Source organism: Marmota monax, unplaced genomic scaffold, assembly GCF_021218885.2.
Source record: "Marmota monax isolate L192 unplaced genomic scaffold, Marmota_monax_Labrador192_F-V1.1 WCK01_AAM20220418_F8-fsc00141, whole genome shotgun sequence".
NCBI lineage: Eukaryota > Metazoa > Chordata > Mammalia > Rodentia > Sciuridae > Marmota > Marmota monax.
In genome coordinates this window covers 4,028,219-4,043,062 of record NW_026692981.1, presented here as the reverse complement: position 1 = coordinate 4,043,062, position 14,844 = coordinate 4,028,219, and the positions used below count along the sequence as shown (strand labels likewise).

The following is a 14,844-nucleotide window of genomic DNA, read 5'->3' as shown; positions in this document are numbered from 1 at the left end:
TACACACATTTAGCCATTTATTCAAAATAAGTCAATTATTTCCAAGATCCAAGGTTTCAACTTAATGTTTAGAAAAGATGAGAAATATCTAAAGTGATCAAAGAAAGAAATACATCCCAACAAAAAATTGTCTTAGGCTGCATTTTAACAATTTCTTGAGTCTCTAATGTATGTAGACTTTCGAATGCCCTAGTTATCTAACATTGTTCTCGAACTCTGCTTAAAGATGATATACGACGCTTTTACTAAAATATATCTGGGTATTAAAAGCTCAATTCTTTACGGCTGATGAGAAAGATTATTAACACTTTTCTCCCCCCAGCTATAATATGAGGCAATAACACCCCTTTTTACTCCCAGGGCCAGAGGCAGTATGTCATATTAACCTTCATTAACGGGCCAAGAAATGAGGTGCCTCTGTTAACGTAGTATTCTGGTTAGCTGAGATCCTGTGAGAAGGCTGATAAACTTCTGTGCTTTCTCCCTTTGCTATTTAAACAAATAAAAGAAGTTCAAGTTGTTGGCACACTTATTCTATCACCTCGATAAGCCCAGCTTTCCAGCTAGAGACTTGGGGGGGGGGGGCTGAACGCCGAGCGGGTGGTGCAGGCTCAGCCTGGCCAGGGACAGCTCCATGAGCAGCCGCCCAGGTGTGCGGTGGGGGCGGGCAGGGAGAGCCAAACCTGGGGAAAGGTGGAGAAGAAACGGAGTCTCTTCCTCCATACGGAAAGTCACCATGGATGCCAACCACCAAAACCACTTGGCTGTCCAGATTCACAGGTGGGTTTTTCCTTCTGATTTTCTCATTGGTTTCATTTTTTTTATTCATTATTTTTAGAAAGCTGTCGAGCATTTTGGTAGGTGCTGGGGAAGCAGATGAATGAGACAACTGCTAAGTTCCAGGAGTGTTTGAAAGCCAGGCAGTGGACTGTGCCACCATCCCTCCCTGTCCCCCAGAAACCTCGGCAATGCCATCGCTTTCTTCATAAAGATCCGTGTGAAGGGTCTGTTCCAGTTTTTCTGCTGCTGCTCCCAGGGCGCAGGTGCCGTCCCTTGGGGTGAGGCCGTTGGAGGAGCCCCTGACTGCCTCCTTATGGCTCACTCCCTCTTCTCCCTCCGTCTTGGGCCCGACTTCCAGATTCATTATCCTGCCATTTGGTCACCATTCCCAGTAGCCTGGGAAGGTGGGCTGTGCCTCTCCTCCAAAACCGAGGCCCTGCTCAAACCACGTCGACCCCCATCAGGCGTCTGTGTCTTCTCACCCTCTGATCTCCTCCCCACTGTCCTCCTGTGCTCTGGGGCGGCGAAGCCTGCTGGTTATGGCCACGGGCTTAGGGGGCAGATGCACCTCTTCACTCACTCACTGGGTGGTTTGGGGCAACTTATTTAAGTTCTCTTATATATCATTGAAAATAACATTTTAATAAGTATCTTCCTGATAGGATTGTTAAGATTCAGTAGGTTAATATATCTAAGATGCTTAGAACAGACGTGGCACATAGAGTGCTCGTTTTACCTTCAGTATTCCTCCTGAATACGGGAGCCCTACCCCATGCTGGACAGACCCTTCATAGCTCACTGAAAATCCTGGGGGCCCTTGGGAACCTTTCGGGATACTCAGGTAGAAGTAATTCTTCCCTTCTCAGCCCTTCTATGTATGGCACTTCTTATCCAACCACAGAGAATGGACGGACAGATTAGACCTATTTGTTATTTATATGACTCAGAGACAGCTAGGCAAGCACATGGGTAGTACCCATAGCAAAAGGGTACATTTCCTACGGGCAGGGACTGTATATCTTGTGTCATAATTTCCCTTAACACTGATTTATGCCTGTTATTAAAAATAAGCCACATTTTGTTTCTGATTCAACCAGGGATGCGTGGAGGGAATCAGGAAGGGACCACGCTGTCTAAGTGGTGTCCCAGCAGGTGACGGGATCTTGAGTAGTAGCACATGAACATGAAGGAACAAGGGGCCGACCACAGTGCTGCACATGGAGGGTTGTGGAGATCCTCTGGACGACAGTTGTGACATCGTGAGCATGGTGGTGGAGGAGTCGTCTGGGGCAGACAGCCAGACAGATTGAAACAGAAGGAGGGAGACCAGAGGGGAGGCAGAGTACGGGGGCTGAGGGCGGAGCCTTCCCTCCGAGGAAATGTCGAGGAAATCTTCCAGGGTCGTTTGTAAGGAAAGAAGCCATAGGAAGTGGGGGATGATGGAGAGGAAAGTGGAGAGGTGGCGGCCGGGCATCTCCCACGGTCAACTTTGGAGTATTCAAAGTGGGAGGAGGAAGTATTTGAAAGAATTTTTAAAAAGAGGCATGCAATTACGAGACATTGAGCTCCAAGATGGCAGAGAACATGCCTGTCTTGCTCAACACGGGTCTTCGGTGATGGGGACAGTCCCCGTCACATTCAGGGGGAGGCTGATGAGCCACCACGAAGGAGTTGATGGTCATCACCTTGGCAACTGCAGAGTCAGAGAAGAAGAGTGGCAGACAGTGACCCACCTATTTAAAGAGCCTCCCATTGCAGTCGGCTGTCATGATCCACTCTTTTTCTAAAAAGATGTCATTGTCACATGTTGAGAATGATGTCCCAAACTTCTTTGATTCCAGGGGAGGCGACAGGATCTAGAGGCCCTGAGGCCATCCCATGCTTCATTGTAACCAGGAAACCTACCTACCCGGCAGTGCCGCACCTCAGCAGAAGGGTGCCCCAGAAAGCCACTGTGGGCTCTGGCTTGGCCGAGAAGTAGCAGCATCCATGTGGCTTACGAACTCTGGCTGCAGCCATGTACTATGTTAGAAAATCACCCCCATTTGCCAGCATGAGACCCAAGCTGCAAATAAGAGACATGTCAATTCAATGAATCAGAGGTATTTTGCTTGTTTTTAATGACTGATTGTGAGGGAATTATATTGCCATGTGTTTGTATGCCTTTAAATAAGGAATTGCAATTTATTTATTTTTTTTAAACGATGAAAACCCGTCTCCTCTCTTCTCCCTACAAAAGGACATGGTTTTCCCACTTGGGTGAACATTGCCTGCGCCGCTTGCTGAAGAAAGGGAGCAGTCTTGGCAAGCATCTTATTAGTCTAAAAATAAATTATTCAGAATGCAGGTTCAGATACAGATTGCAAGGAGAGATAATAGAATTGGTTTTCCAAGCCTGATCATGCTATGAAGACACGGTGTGTGCTTTTCAGGAATCCACTTACGTGGAATCAGCTCCGATGAACACACGCTAGAAATAATATTGCTGCCATCCAGCTAGAGTCGGTGGTACCGCATCCCCGATGGCTTCAAGTGCCCACGGTCTCCACACAAGTGTGCATATGTAAAAGTATATGTTTGCTCAAGCATTTCTCCAGCGATGCAGGCTTCTCATTGTTCTTTTAAGGAAATATCTTCCTGGCAGTGCGAGGGGCATGTCTCACTTGAGATTTCTCTCCCTCCCACCCTCCTGCCTCCTGAAACAGTTGACCACATCAGCAGCCGACTCTAGTCCGTCATGTGGCTTCTCATGTGATGCTGGGTCTGCGGCACTTTGGAGCAACAGCATTTGTGACTCGGTACTCGTGGACAGAGGGGAGTGTTCAGGGACCGGGGAGACTTGGGAGGGGGCGGGGAGGCCAATAAACCGAGAAACATCAGAAATAAAAGTCGCATGAAGTATTCAGATCTCTGTACTCCTTTTTTTGCTTTGTTTTGAGATTTGATTTTTTAACTCTGCCTTTTTTTTAATGGCTTGTATCTGTTTTTTCCACCCCCACAGGCGCAGAGCTGCGCTGTTTTGTGTTTTTTTTTTTTTTAATTCTTCTTCTTCTTCTTTTTCTTTTTTTTTTTTTCACATTCTGAAGCCAGACCGTCTTTCCTCCCAGCTCCAGGGCTGCATCGCCATGGCACGCCACGCTTACCCTGGTTACCTGCGCTCTCTGCCGTCACCCTCCTGGGCTTCGCCGTGGTGCACACCGACCGGAATGGTGTCTCTGTGCCCTGCAGAAGAAGGACCTGGTGGCGTAGCGTTGGCCAGGGTCTCCTCGCAGCTGGATGAGGGGACTTGGAGGACAGGGTGAAGCTGGTTAGAGAGGATGCCAAAGGACTGGGCAGGGGAGCTAGGAATATTACACGTCCAATGCCCACCTCGCTGCGCAGGGGAGGGCGCGGCATCTCCTCCTCCTCACGCCCAGCCCGGGCTGCTCTCGGGGATTTGGTCAGGGGGCACCGCCCAGGCCGAGATATGGTGGCATTTCCGAGAGTGGAGCTGAAGATGGATAAACAAGGCATCTGATGTGTCTGCCTGGCGAGGCAGAGCTGGAGAAGGGCAGAGTCAGGGGACGCGTGGAGACGGAGATGCGGAATGCCGTGGTCGTCTGCCGCTCGCTCTGCGCTTTGCGCTCTCTGTCTAGGGAGGATGGCATAATTTATAACCCTGCACATGGATGGAGGAACTGTAAACTGTAGCCTGGATGTCCCCGGTGCTGACAAGGAAGCAACTGATGGGCTAGGTGACTATACAGTGTCCCCAGAGAAAACAGCAGCCGTGCAGCATGATTGAAATGCATGTCCACGCGGGCAGAGACTTGGGGGGATTGCTGACCATTTTGCACAGGAAGTCTGTCACCCTGCTGGATCGGGCTTGATTGCGGCTTGTGTTTTCGGCTCTAGCTCAACACCCATTTCCTGACTAGCCAGAAAGCATGGCCAGAGCAGCTGCTGGCAGAATTTTCTTTTTATTATAAAAGCAAGCCCCCTCGGTTTTAACTCCTTGAAGTTCTGAATGTTCTGTGCTGGGCTGGGGCTGATTGTGGGTTTTTGTTTTCTTCTTCTTCTACAGATCCCTGTAAACACAGCTGTATTCAGTATGGTGAAAAATTCTATCCCGTAAATAGAAATGTGATCAATTTAATCAAAATAAATGTATCCCAGATGACTTTGAGACCAGCTGGCCACCACAGGCTTCAGATGCTAAATGCTTGGTGGAGATGAATACGGTGTTATATTTACATGCTTCACAATGCCAGGGTCTGCCTCAAATGAAAAAAAAAAAAAGAAACCCTTCTCTAGGAGGAGAGGTGGTCTTCAGGCTCACGGCTAGATGGTTAGGTGCAGGCACAGATATCCCGACAGTGACTGGTGCTGAGTCTCACAGGGCGTGTGCCAGGAGGCGGAGTACGGCACTGCAACATGGAGAACGCTTGCATCTAACTTGCCTTTTGGAGAGGCCAGTGTCCTCCAGGCAGCCTCTGTCTACCAGGTTGGGACCAGGCATTCCAGGCTTGTGGATTTAGAAGGGCGAGTCGTGGTGCAGGATCCCAGCTCGGTGGAGCTGGCTCCAACCTGGGGTGAGGAGCTTTCCCAGTTGTCATGGGGAGCTCTTCTGGGACGCCTTGTCTGGCCCTTGCCCTGTTTGTTACTAATTCTACAAAGGCAGCTCTGTGTGTTGGATTATGTTTGGCCAGCTGTTGATGCATTCCTGCGGGCGGGGCAGGGCGAGGATCTTATTACTGTACTTCAAGCTGCAGATCTGTGTGCAGGGAGAGAGGGCAGAGAGGGGGGAGAAACAAGGGGAAGAATCTGATGGCTCTCACCCCTTTCTCCAGATAGTCCTAAGGTGAATCCCGAGGGGCTTCAAGTGGAAAGAAGGAAAGAGGGAGTCAGGGTTGGGGCTGGGGGGAGGGGGAAGGAAGCAGAAGGAAAACTGAGCAAGCCCAGAAGAGAAAAACAGGACTTCAAAGCTGCACAGACAAGCAGAATGTCAGCAGCTTGTAATTAGCGGTTCATGGTTGCGTCAGTGACTGTATCTCTCCAAGAATAACTATGTGATGTGTGCCACAAAGTGAAGGAGATAGTCATAACTAAGTTATCACACACAGTTCAAACAAGGGCAGATGGATTAAGGAATTTTCTGTGTTTGTAAATCAAATACGGATGGATTACATGTAGAAGACTTGCTGAATTCTGCATAACTGAAGGCTGAATTGCCAATCTGCATGTGTGTGCGTGGGGGGGGGGCTAATGTTCATTATGTTCATTAAATGATACAGTGAACCCTTAAAAACGCAGGCTCATCTTGTGAGCTCTATCAACACATTTCCCTGAAGCTGCAATGCCAGTCTCCGCTGTGTCCACACATCACTGTTTATTTTTGTGCATTTCAGTGGAGAGAAGTAAAAAGTTACATTCAAGCAAACAGCGACGACTGAATTCTAACATTCCCCTTTTAGAATTCAAAAATGGCTGTGGGGTTCTGAGCTTTGCTGATAGCTCTCATTTAAGCCAGGAAGGAGCTTTAATTGTCTTAAAGCCAAACAGCCGTGTGTTCATAATCCTGTGGAAAGCCAGGGTCCCACAGTTGCTGAGATTCAAGGGCCACATTCGCTCCCCTCCGTGGTCTCCTGTGCTTGGAGACTTTGGTGCTATGACAGCATCACAAAGAGACAAAGGGAGGAGCTGATTGGCCGGCAGGCTTGGAATGCTTACTCTTATTTGTTTTAGGCGCCCCTCCACGCTCTCATTCTGTATCTGTATTTGTATTCACACTGCACAATTACTCCTGACCTGCTTTGTTTCTGTGCCCGAAGAGAAGTCAATTTTAGTTCAGTTCTGTGCCTTTGGCTTCCTGGGTAACATGCACATATGTATTGCATTACCCACGTATGCATTTTCCTTTTCGAATGTGGATTAGGGAAAATTGTCGGCAGGCAGAGCTGTGTGTATTAAATCAATAGCTTTTTGAATCACATGTAATATAATTTAAATATACTCACTTTGAGGTTGCCAAAGCTGACATTGTCTGAGCCCATTTAATTTACATCTTCGATTTAGTCAAGAAGCGGAACCTGCCAGATCAGAATAGTGTGTTCCGCGCACCCAACAGGGTGGAAGACATTATTTTGTTTGTGTTAGTTCAAACAGCTGGTCATTAATGCAGTCCCCATTTCCAGAGAGAAGAGCTGGTGGACATGAATGCCTGCCTGATTAATGCTGCCCCTCCGAGGGTCCTTCACCCGGCAGTCACGCCCGCAGCAGAATAATGTAGCATGATGTGATTGCACTCTAACGGGATCGTATGTCATTGTGTCACCAAGCAATTGAGGTTATTATGGGGCAGGGCAGACAGACGGGACAGTGGGGTTACTAGACCGTAGCATTTTTAGAAATACAGGCCTGACCTACTTTAAGTTATTCTCTCTGGCTGGCAGCTGCATGGGACATAAAGTCTCCTGATAGGCTGAGGCTGTTGCTAGGGGGAATTAGCATGAATTTTTCCACACACAGACCCAGTGACTGAACGATAGGAGCTGACTGGAATTAAAGAGATTTGGTTTAGCATTAAACAGATTTATCTGACTCGTTTTTCTTTCTCAAGTGCAGAGAAAGAGTGCAAAACACAGATTTTGTTTCCATTTGTTCTTTGACCTCCTGATACTCCCCTGCTGCCTGCCCCACACCCTCCGGGGGCCATGAGAGGAGGAGAGCAGGACAGTTATGAAATTTTGGTTAATCTCTTACTGTTGGGGTCATTAAAACGACGCTGCAAATCGCAAGATATTTAAGCGTAAGGACTGCTGAGAATGGCTAACAGAAGGTCGATTGTCCTCACTCTTCTGTGCACAGGGCTGTTCTGAAGTTGGACATGCATCTTCCACGCCCTGTATATTTAAACTCTCTTTCCCTCTTGGGCTTGAACAAAACATTTATATAAATTCTTTTCTATCCAAACAGATTGAAGCTTGCAATCTCTGGCTTGTTTAAAATAAGATGGTCAAAATTCCAAATATAGATGGAAAAAAAATATACCCTTCTTTTTTTTATAGTTTTTTTTTTTTTTCTGGGCTATTTTGAGGTTGGCTCTCTTTTCAGAAAACCAGCCTGCCGTTTATGCTCATGGATGAAACCTAACGGCTCCCCCACCACACCCCTTTGCTTCATAATGCACAAAAAAGGCCCAGGTTTTTCTCCAGAAGGAAGTATCTGCAGAATTTATCTGGGGATTGTTTTTCCTTGTTGCTGACATATGCACTGAATGCAGAGAGCTCACATAATCAATTTTATAAGATGACCCATTTTTTCCCCCTCTCCTGTATCTCCAAGTGTCTGTGGTTTTAATAGAGCTTTTCAAGAGGAGGATTTTTAATAGATCTTTTAAAGATAATCTGAAAGTCCATCAGGAGAAAAATTAAAGCACTGTGTGTTCAAGAATACTTTGATTTTTCTCATTCTAATTATATGCTATCTGTGCTTAAGCTGCAATCTCTTTCTGGTGCATTTTTTTGTGCTGAAAGTAGTTATTATCCTGCCTTTCTGATTTGAAATTAATTTTTGTAAGAAAGGAGTGTGATGTCCCAAGTAAACAAGAAGCTTAGCTACACCAGTGAGGGGGAGGAATAATGTAGCTCTTCATAAACTTGTAGCACTGAATTTCTTGGCCACGTGTAAAAAGGCAAGAGGAAATTCAGTTGTGGATTTTCTGTTTTCATTTAGGTTTTTAAAAATATTCAGAACTGTTTAGATACATATGTTTTCAAGAACATATTTCTACTTTCACCACAAAGTACCAACCCTCCCCCCAAACACCTAATGGAGAAAGAGCCCAGAAGCCTATCAGTTTTCTTCTTTAAGGAAAAAAAAATCCAGCAGTGTTCACATCTAAGCATATAAATATAGCTTTTCAAGCTAAAATAGAATATATGGTCAGACGCTGTAAGCGATAGATCAAACCCTCGCCTGCCTTGAGAGTCCCCACAATAATATTTATTGTAAAGGTTTCCAACCACACTAACAATCTTTCTTAATTGAATAAAATGTCAATTTGTATTTGTTGAATAAAAGATTACCTTGTGTGCTTCTCCTTCCAAATAAAGCAATTTTTATTATTTTTAATAAGTGAACGTTTTGACTTTTCTTCTACAGTCCTTTGCTTAAGTCAATGTGTAATCATTTGAATATTTTAAATGTAAAGATATAGAAATAAAATGTCATTTTAAAATCAACTAAGGAAAAGGAGGGTTTGGTTGTGTTTCGTTTGGTCCTGGGGATCAGACCTGGGGAGGCTCTCCTGCTGAGCCACATCCCCAGCTCCTTGTAGTTTCTATCCGTCTGAGACGGGGTCTCAAAGCTAAATTGCCCAACCTGGCCTCGAACTTGGGCTCCACCTGCCTCAGTCTCCCCATTAGCTGGGACTGAAGGTATGTTCCACTGTGCCTAGGCATAAGGAAAACTTTATTAACATTCTTTAATGCATAGATGCCTAACTTATGTAAAGCAGAACCAGGGTCCAGTACACAAACTGAATTTTTTATTATTTGATTAAAAATAAATCAACTACATCGAATCTTTAATCTAATTGGTTGTTTATGTTGGTAAGAATTTATTTTTATTGTTTGGCTTTCATTCTTACCAAAGAGGTAAGGATTTTGTGTGTTCACAACAAAAAGAGCACATTTTAAAGTGCGATTTAGGACGCCTTAGCTCTGGTGAAGCCTAACTCCTACCTATCCCTTTGGACAGGGTATGTTGATAGCATTCATTTCACCTGCAGTTGGGGATTGAGCACACTCCTCCCACCCCATCATTTACCTGTTGGGTAAGCATTGCTTCCTGTGCACAGGTGGGGCTGGCTTTTCCAGTTGCAAGGTCGAGCACAGATCACTGAGCCTTTGGGGGTGGTTGCTGGGTAAGCCAAGAGGAAACTCAGCAGATGGTTGTGGTGGGTACCAAGCCCAGTTAGGTGCTGGCTAAACAGCTTCCCTCATTGTGCTCTGTCCAGTGCCCCATATCACTGGGTCCCTGTAACTTGGGGAAAGGGATTTATGACCAGACACGTGGAGCTGATCAGCCCTCCTGATGGCACAAACATCCACCTCTCTTCCACGCCATCTCAACACTTTTATCATGTTGAAGAGCTAAAGTGTCCATAGTCCCTTGATACCTTTACCTACGTGTCCGTGCCTGGTGCTCCCAGAGGCCCTCCTGACTCTGCCTGGTCCTCCTCTGCCTCTCCACCACACAGCCCCTACACAGGGTGGGCTATTGGTCTGCTCCCAGCTTCTCCCCTTCTTCATCTTGGTGCCAAGTGCTTGAAAACCTCTTCCCAGACATCAGGAGGCTCACGCATGAGCAAGTGGGTGGACTGGGCTGTGCAGAAGAACAACGTGGGCTTCTGTTCCTGGGCTGGCTATGGTGGAGGGCCGGGGCAGGCCGACTTCTTTCTGCATAGTAACAGATAGCAAATACTTTAGATTTTGTGGGCCATTTGATCTCCATGGCAACTGTTCATCTCTCGGCTGGTGTAGCTGCACAGCAGCCGTAGGCAGCATGTGAAGGAGTAAATGTGCCTGTGTTCCAATAAAGCTTTATCTACAGACACGGGCCAGGGGCCCCACGTGGCCTCTGCACCATAACCCACATGTGATCGTGAGCTGATACACTGTGGGTATGATGATGTGGTATGTGCATATTCTTCAGTGTGTCTCAAAGATAAAAAAAAATTCTGGAGAAAAAAGGAGGAGGATTTCAACAATTCAGTAAAAATTTAAGACAAAGGGGAAGATAAATATTATTTTCGATGAGAACTCTTCACGATCAACCAAATTTTAATTCCCTCAGTGATGACACAGATGGAATGATTTATTTTAAAACTTGAATATGAAAACAAAGATGATTACTCTTTCTTAAAATATAATGCTATTATGTTGTTCAATATACAAAAACGAACAGCAGAAGATTTTTTACCTTGGAAAATCATCCTTCTGGTGTTGGTTACCTGTGAGCAAAGAGGGAGTCCAGTCTGTCTGAAGAGTTGGCACCAAACTTAAAATGTGGGCAATGGAAACTCTGGAGACCCAGCTGCTACATGACCCCATAGACGCCATGCTCCTGTAGTTGTTTCCCCTCTTCCCTTGGGGTACGAGCTGAGGTAACCCGAAGCTGCAAGATGGCGCCCCACCTTGTTTGTACTCTGGGTCTTCCTATACATTCACACCTTCAATAGAGCTTCATTTACACATTTAGCATGTAAGAGACAAGAATCATCAATAATAAAACAATTATTACAATGCACTCTGAAAAAGTCATTTAAAACATTCGTGGATGAAATTTTCCTTTTGATATTTTCAGACTGCAGTGGACCTCCAATAATTGAAACCTTGGGAAGCTAGACCGTAGGTAAGGGGGGATGACTACATTTCAGCAACCCAAGGCAGATCTTCCCCTTCCCCCATCTCCCCAGTCCCCTCTCCCCCAGCCAGCACTGGGCCTGCAGTGTTAGAGGTCCTGCAGGGCCCCTCCCCACCCTTCCTCTGGGACCCCTGTCTTCCTTTTCCCCTTGCTATGCGGCAGCCTGCGCTGGCCTGGCTTGTTGGTGGACCTCATGGGAGGCAGTGAGCAGAGAGGTGGTGTCACCTAAGGGCCTGGGCCTGGGTGTTGGGAGACTCTGCTTAATTCTCATTCCTGGTACCCATTGTCTATGGGACTGGGGACATTTTAATGAATTTCCGCACCTTCATAAACTAAAGGTGATGTGAGTGAGTTGTAGTGAGGTCGCGAATGCAACGCCCTTCCAGCACATTCTGTGCTCAGTACAATTTGGGGTCAAGGCTGCCATCCTACAACTGCTCTTGCCTTTACAGCTGCGTGTCATTACACTGCCAAGGACACGGGGGATCTGGCTTTGGGTCCTGGCAGCCTTACTGGGGGTCACTCTCCTTAACGGGAACATTGGTTGTGGGGAGTCAGATGGACGAATCCTGACTCCAAGAGCTCAGCGTGGAGCCAGGGGACCCCCAGAGGTAGCCAGCGTCCCTGAAGGGCTGTGGGCCTGGCATGTCTGGCGCTTTACTATTGGCTTGTATTTCACATACTCGCTTCTGGGGACGTCACCGAAGCACAGCTTGGTTCTTGTCTGTTTAGAGTAAGGCTGAAGACAGATGGAGCCAACAGGACTCCTCTGCTGCCCTAAGGCTGTGATCTCGTTATGGGAAACTCATGCTGGCGCCGCGCTCCTCCAGAGAACTCGTCCTGACTCCTGGCGTCACAGCGTCCGGTGCCCAGGGCATCCCTCAGTCTTGAGCTGACCGGTGGGTGTCCTTCCAGCCCTGGCCTGTGGTCACGTGTCCCTGGTCACGTGCCGCTAATTGGCTAGGCCAACCTCCCCATTGAGTACCCTGAGCCCCCCCACCAGGCACCGGAGAGCCTGGTTAACTGCCTCTCTGATTGCCTGCATCAGAACAGCCTCTTTCTTAAAGACGGTCCCCCCAGCAGCTAGAGCACCAGGGGTGTGTCCTGGGTGCTCAGACACCTGGGAAACAAAGGCCACCTGTCCCTTCTGTCCACATATCCTGGTGATGCATATTACAAAAGTCACTTGGAATTTTCTTTTCCTTGGTCCTGGGGATTGAACTCAGGGGTACTGACCACTGAGGCCCATCCCCAGCCCTTTTCTGAATTTTATTTACAGACAGGGTCTCACTGAGTTGCTTAGCGCCTCGCCATTGCTGAGGCTGGCTTTGAACTCGCCATCCTCCTGCCTCAGCCTCCCAAGATGCTGGGATGACAGGCATGCGCCACTGTGCCTGGCTTGGAATCTTCTAAACAGCTGATGGCAAATAAATGTCAATGGTGATATTGATGAGTTAATCTGTCCTACTGGTTTTAGAATATGATTTAAAATTGAAGAGGCTTCATGGTCATGGAGTTAATAGATGAGAAAACACATGTTACTGTGACTTCTGAGATCAGAACCCGTGAATTCTAGTTTACTTAGACAGTACGGCATGGAGATGGAGATGAGAAGCCAAGTTTTTTTTAAAAATTGGGATTTTTCTGAAGCAGGAAGGACTGCTCATCCTTCCTTTGTGGGGATTTCATAAAACGTGTATCTTATTCTGTGAGATATAGTCTTCGTTCTAACAAACCATTGAAAGGCTTATTAAATGAAGGGTGTTCAGGAAACATCAATTGAATTGGATATTTGATATTTTGGCTTGTCTTTATATTTTTTTCTTAATAAAAAAATCCTTTGGTTCTCTAGCAGAGAAATGTTAGAAGAGCGTTGCTTTGATGCTTTTGTGGACCGTCTCTTAGCCGGGGGGGCCAGTGTGTGTTAATAACGGGGAGGCTGGAGGCGGGAGGGCGGGGTGCAATTGAAGGCAGCCATCTCCCCAGGGCTTTCCTCGCTGTCTCTGTGGATACAAACGCCACATGCCCCAGCAGAGTGAATGCATCAGCATGGGAGAGAAGGGCCTTTTTGTGTTCTCTGCCAATTATCAGGTGTGATTGAATATTGTGAAAGAAGTCAGTACATAAAAATTGGCATTTGGCTGGTGCCTTATAGAAGTGACCTCTGTCCTCCTGTTTTCTTTTCAAATGTATTTGATACTCTGACTTTGGGCTTCTCCTGCCCCTCCTGTTACCTGAAGTCGACATCAATCTTACAAAAGATGCTCTATGGGCGCTGGCAGAGGCCATTGTGCCTAATAAACCATTTTCCTTCCCAGGCTCCTGTGGGTTTATGTGTTGTTCTGTTGCGGGGCCTCCTTACTTCATCTTTTTGCCAGGTAATCAAAGTTCATACCACAAAGCCCACTTGGTTTAGATTTCTGGCTAGAAGAATGAGGAATGTCAATAATATTTTGCAAGAATGACCCCTGGGACCTTGAATTTTATTGTTATTTTCAGAATGAAAAGTGCAACAGAATTTATGATATCGGTAATTTTAAGGAGATCTCTTTACACTTCCTGATTGGAAAAATATCCTATAAAATTTTGCATTTCACGTTATTTCAAGAAAAAAAAAAACATCAGTAACAGGCATGATGTTTGTTGACCATTAATTTTTTACTAGAGTCTGAGGACTCTTAATTAAAGAATTATGAAAGCCTTAGGGTTTATTTTAATACATACAAATATAAGAAAAAATAATCTTATAGCAAGATATTAATCGCTGAGAGCCAATTCAAATGAGAGTCAGCAAACAGTTTGGACATTTCATCCCTGATCTTAACCAAATCTCCATGTTGCTAGGATTTGGGGGTAGGAACTTGACCCACATACTTAGAAACATTTAGCAAGCTGGGCCCTACTCAATCTCCAGGGGTCTCTTTGGAGTCCTTGTACCAACTCTGCCTGCTCAGTCACATGTTCAGGTAGAAAGGTCGACGTGGATTAAAGTCTGTATTTTTATATAGCTGTTTGCTTTTTTAGAGCAATGTTTAATATTGGAAAGATGACACAGCTGTATTATATACCCAATCCATAAAAGAGCACTAGTTTAATTTACTTTAAATGTATCCTTCTGTCTATAGGATCCACGGGGACAAACGCTAGATCAGTTGTTCCTGCCACTGGGGAGTGCCTGCCCCAGAGAAGGTATTATCTATATGTCTCTTGAATGAATTGAAGATGGGGGCAGTGTTGATATCTTAAGCCAAAATTTCCAGTATGACTACTAGCTTTCCATTTGGAATCTTTAAAAAAAAAAAAGAGTGATATACGCCTGTCATCCCACCAACTCAGGAGACTCAGGCCGGAGGATCACCAGGTAGAGGCCATCCTTAGCAACTTAGTGAGGCTGTAAGCAAACTAGCGAGACCCTATCTCTAAATTAAAAATAAAAAAGCCTGGGGATGTGATGATTTGGTAATTCAGTGGGATGTGAATTTGGGTAATTCAGCATCCTTGGATTCAATCACTGGTGTGCACCCCCCCCAAAAAAAAAAAAAAGAATAAGAAATTTATCTATGCGATATTGTTACAAGATATCACTTTTATTTAGGTAAAATAAAATTTATAGAAGAAAAGTGTGATTTTAACCATGTCATAGTTTTGTGTAAGGCT

The 14,844-nt window shown here is 45.9% G+C and overlaps 1 long non-coding RNA gene across 2 annotated transcripts; it reads left to right on the top strand.

Moving 5' to 3' along the window:
• The first annotated feature begins 631 nt into the window (after positions 1-631).
• LOC124097906 (uncharacterized) lies at positions 632-4,945 on the top strand. 2 transcript variants are annotated; one of them, XR_006853398.2, is made up of 3 exons: positions 632-780; positions 2,622-3,578; positions 3,888-4,945. It is a non-coding gene; the product is annotated as an uncharacterized LOC124097906 (long non-coding RNA). The 2 variants fall into 2 exon arrangements; XR_009227513.1 differs by having other exon boundaries at positions 2,622-4,945.
• Positions 4,946-14,844: the final 9,899 nt, after the last annotated feature.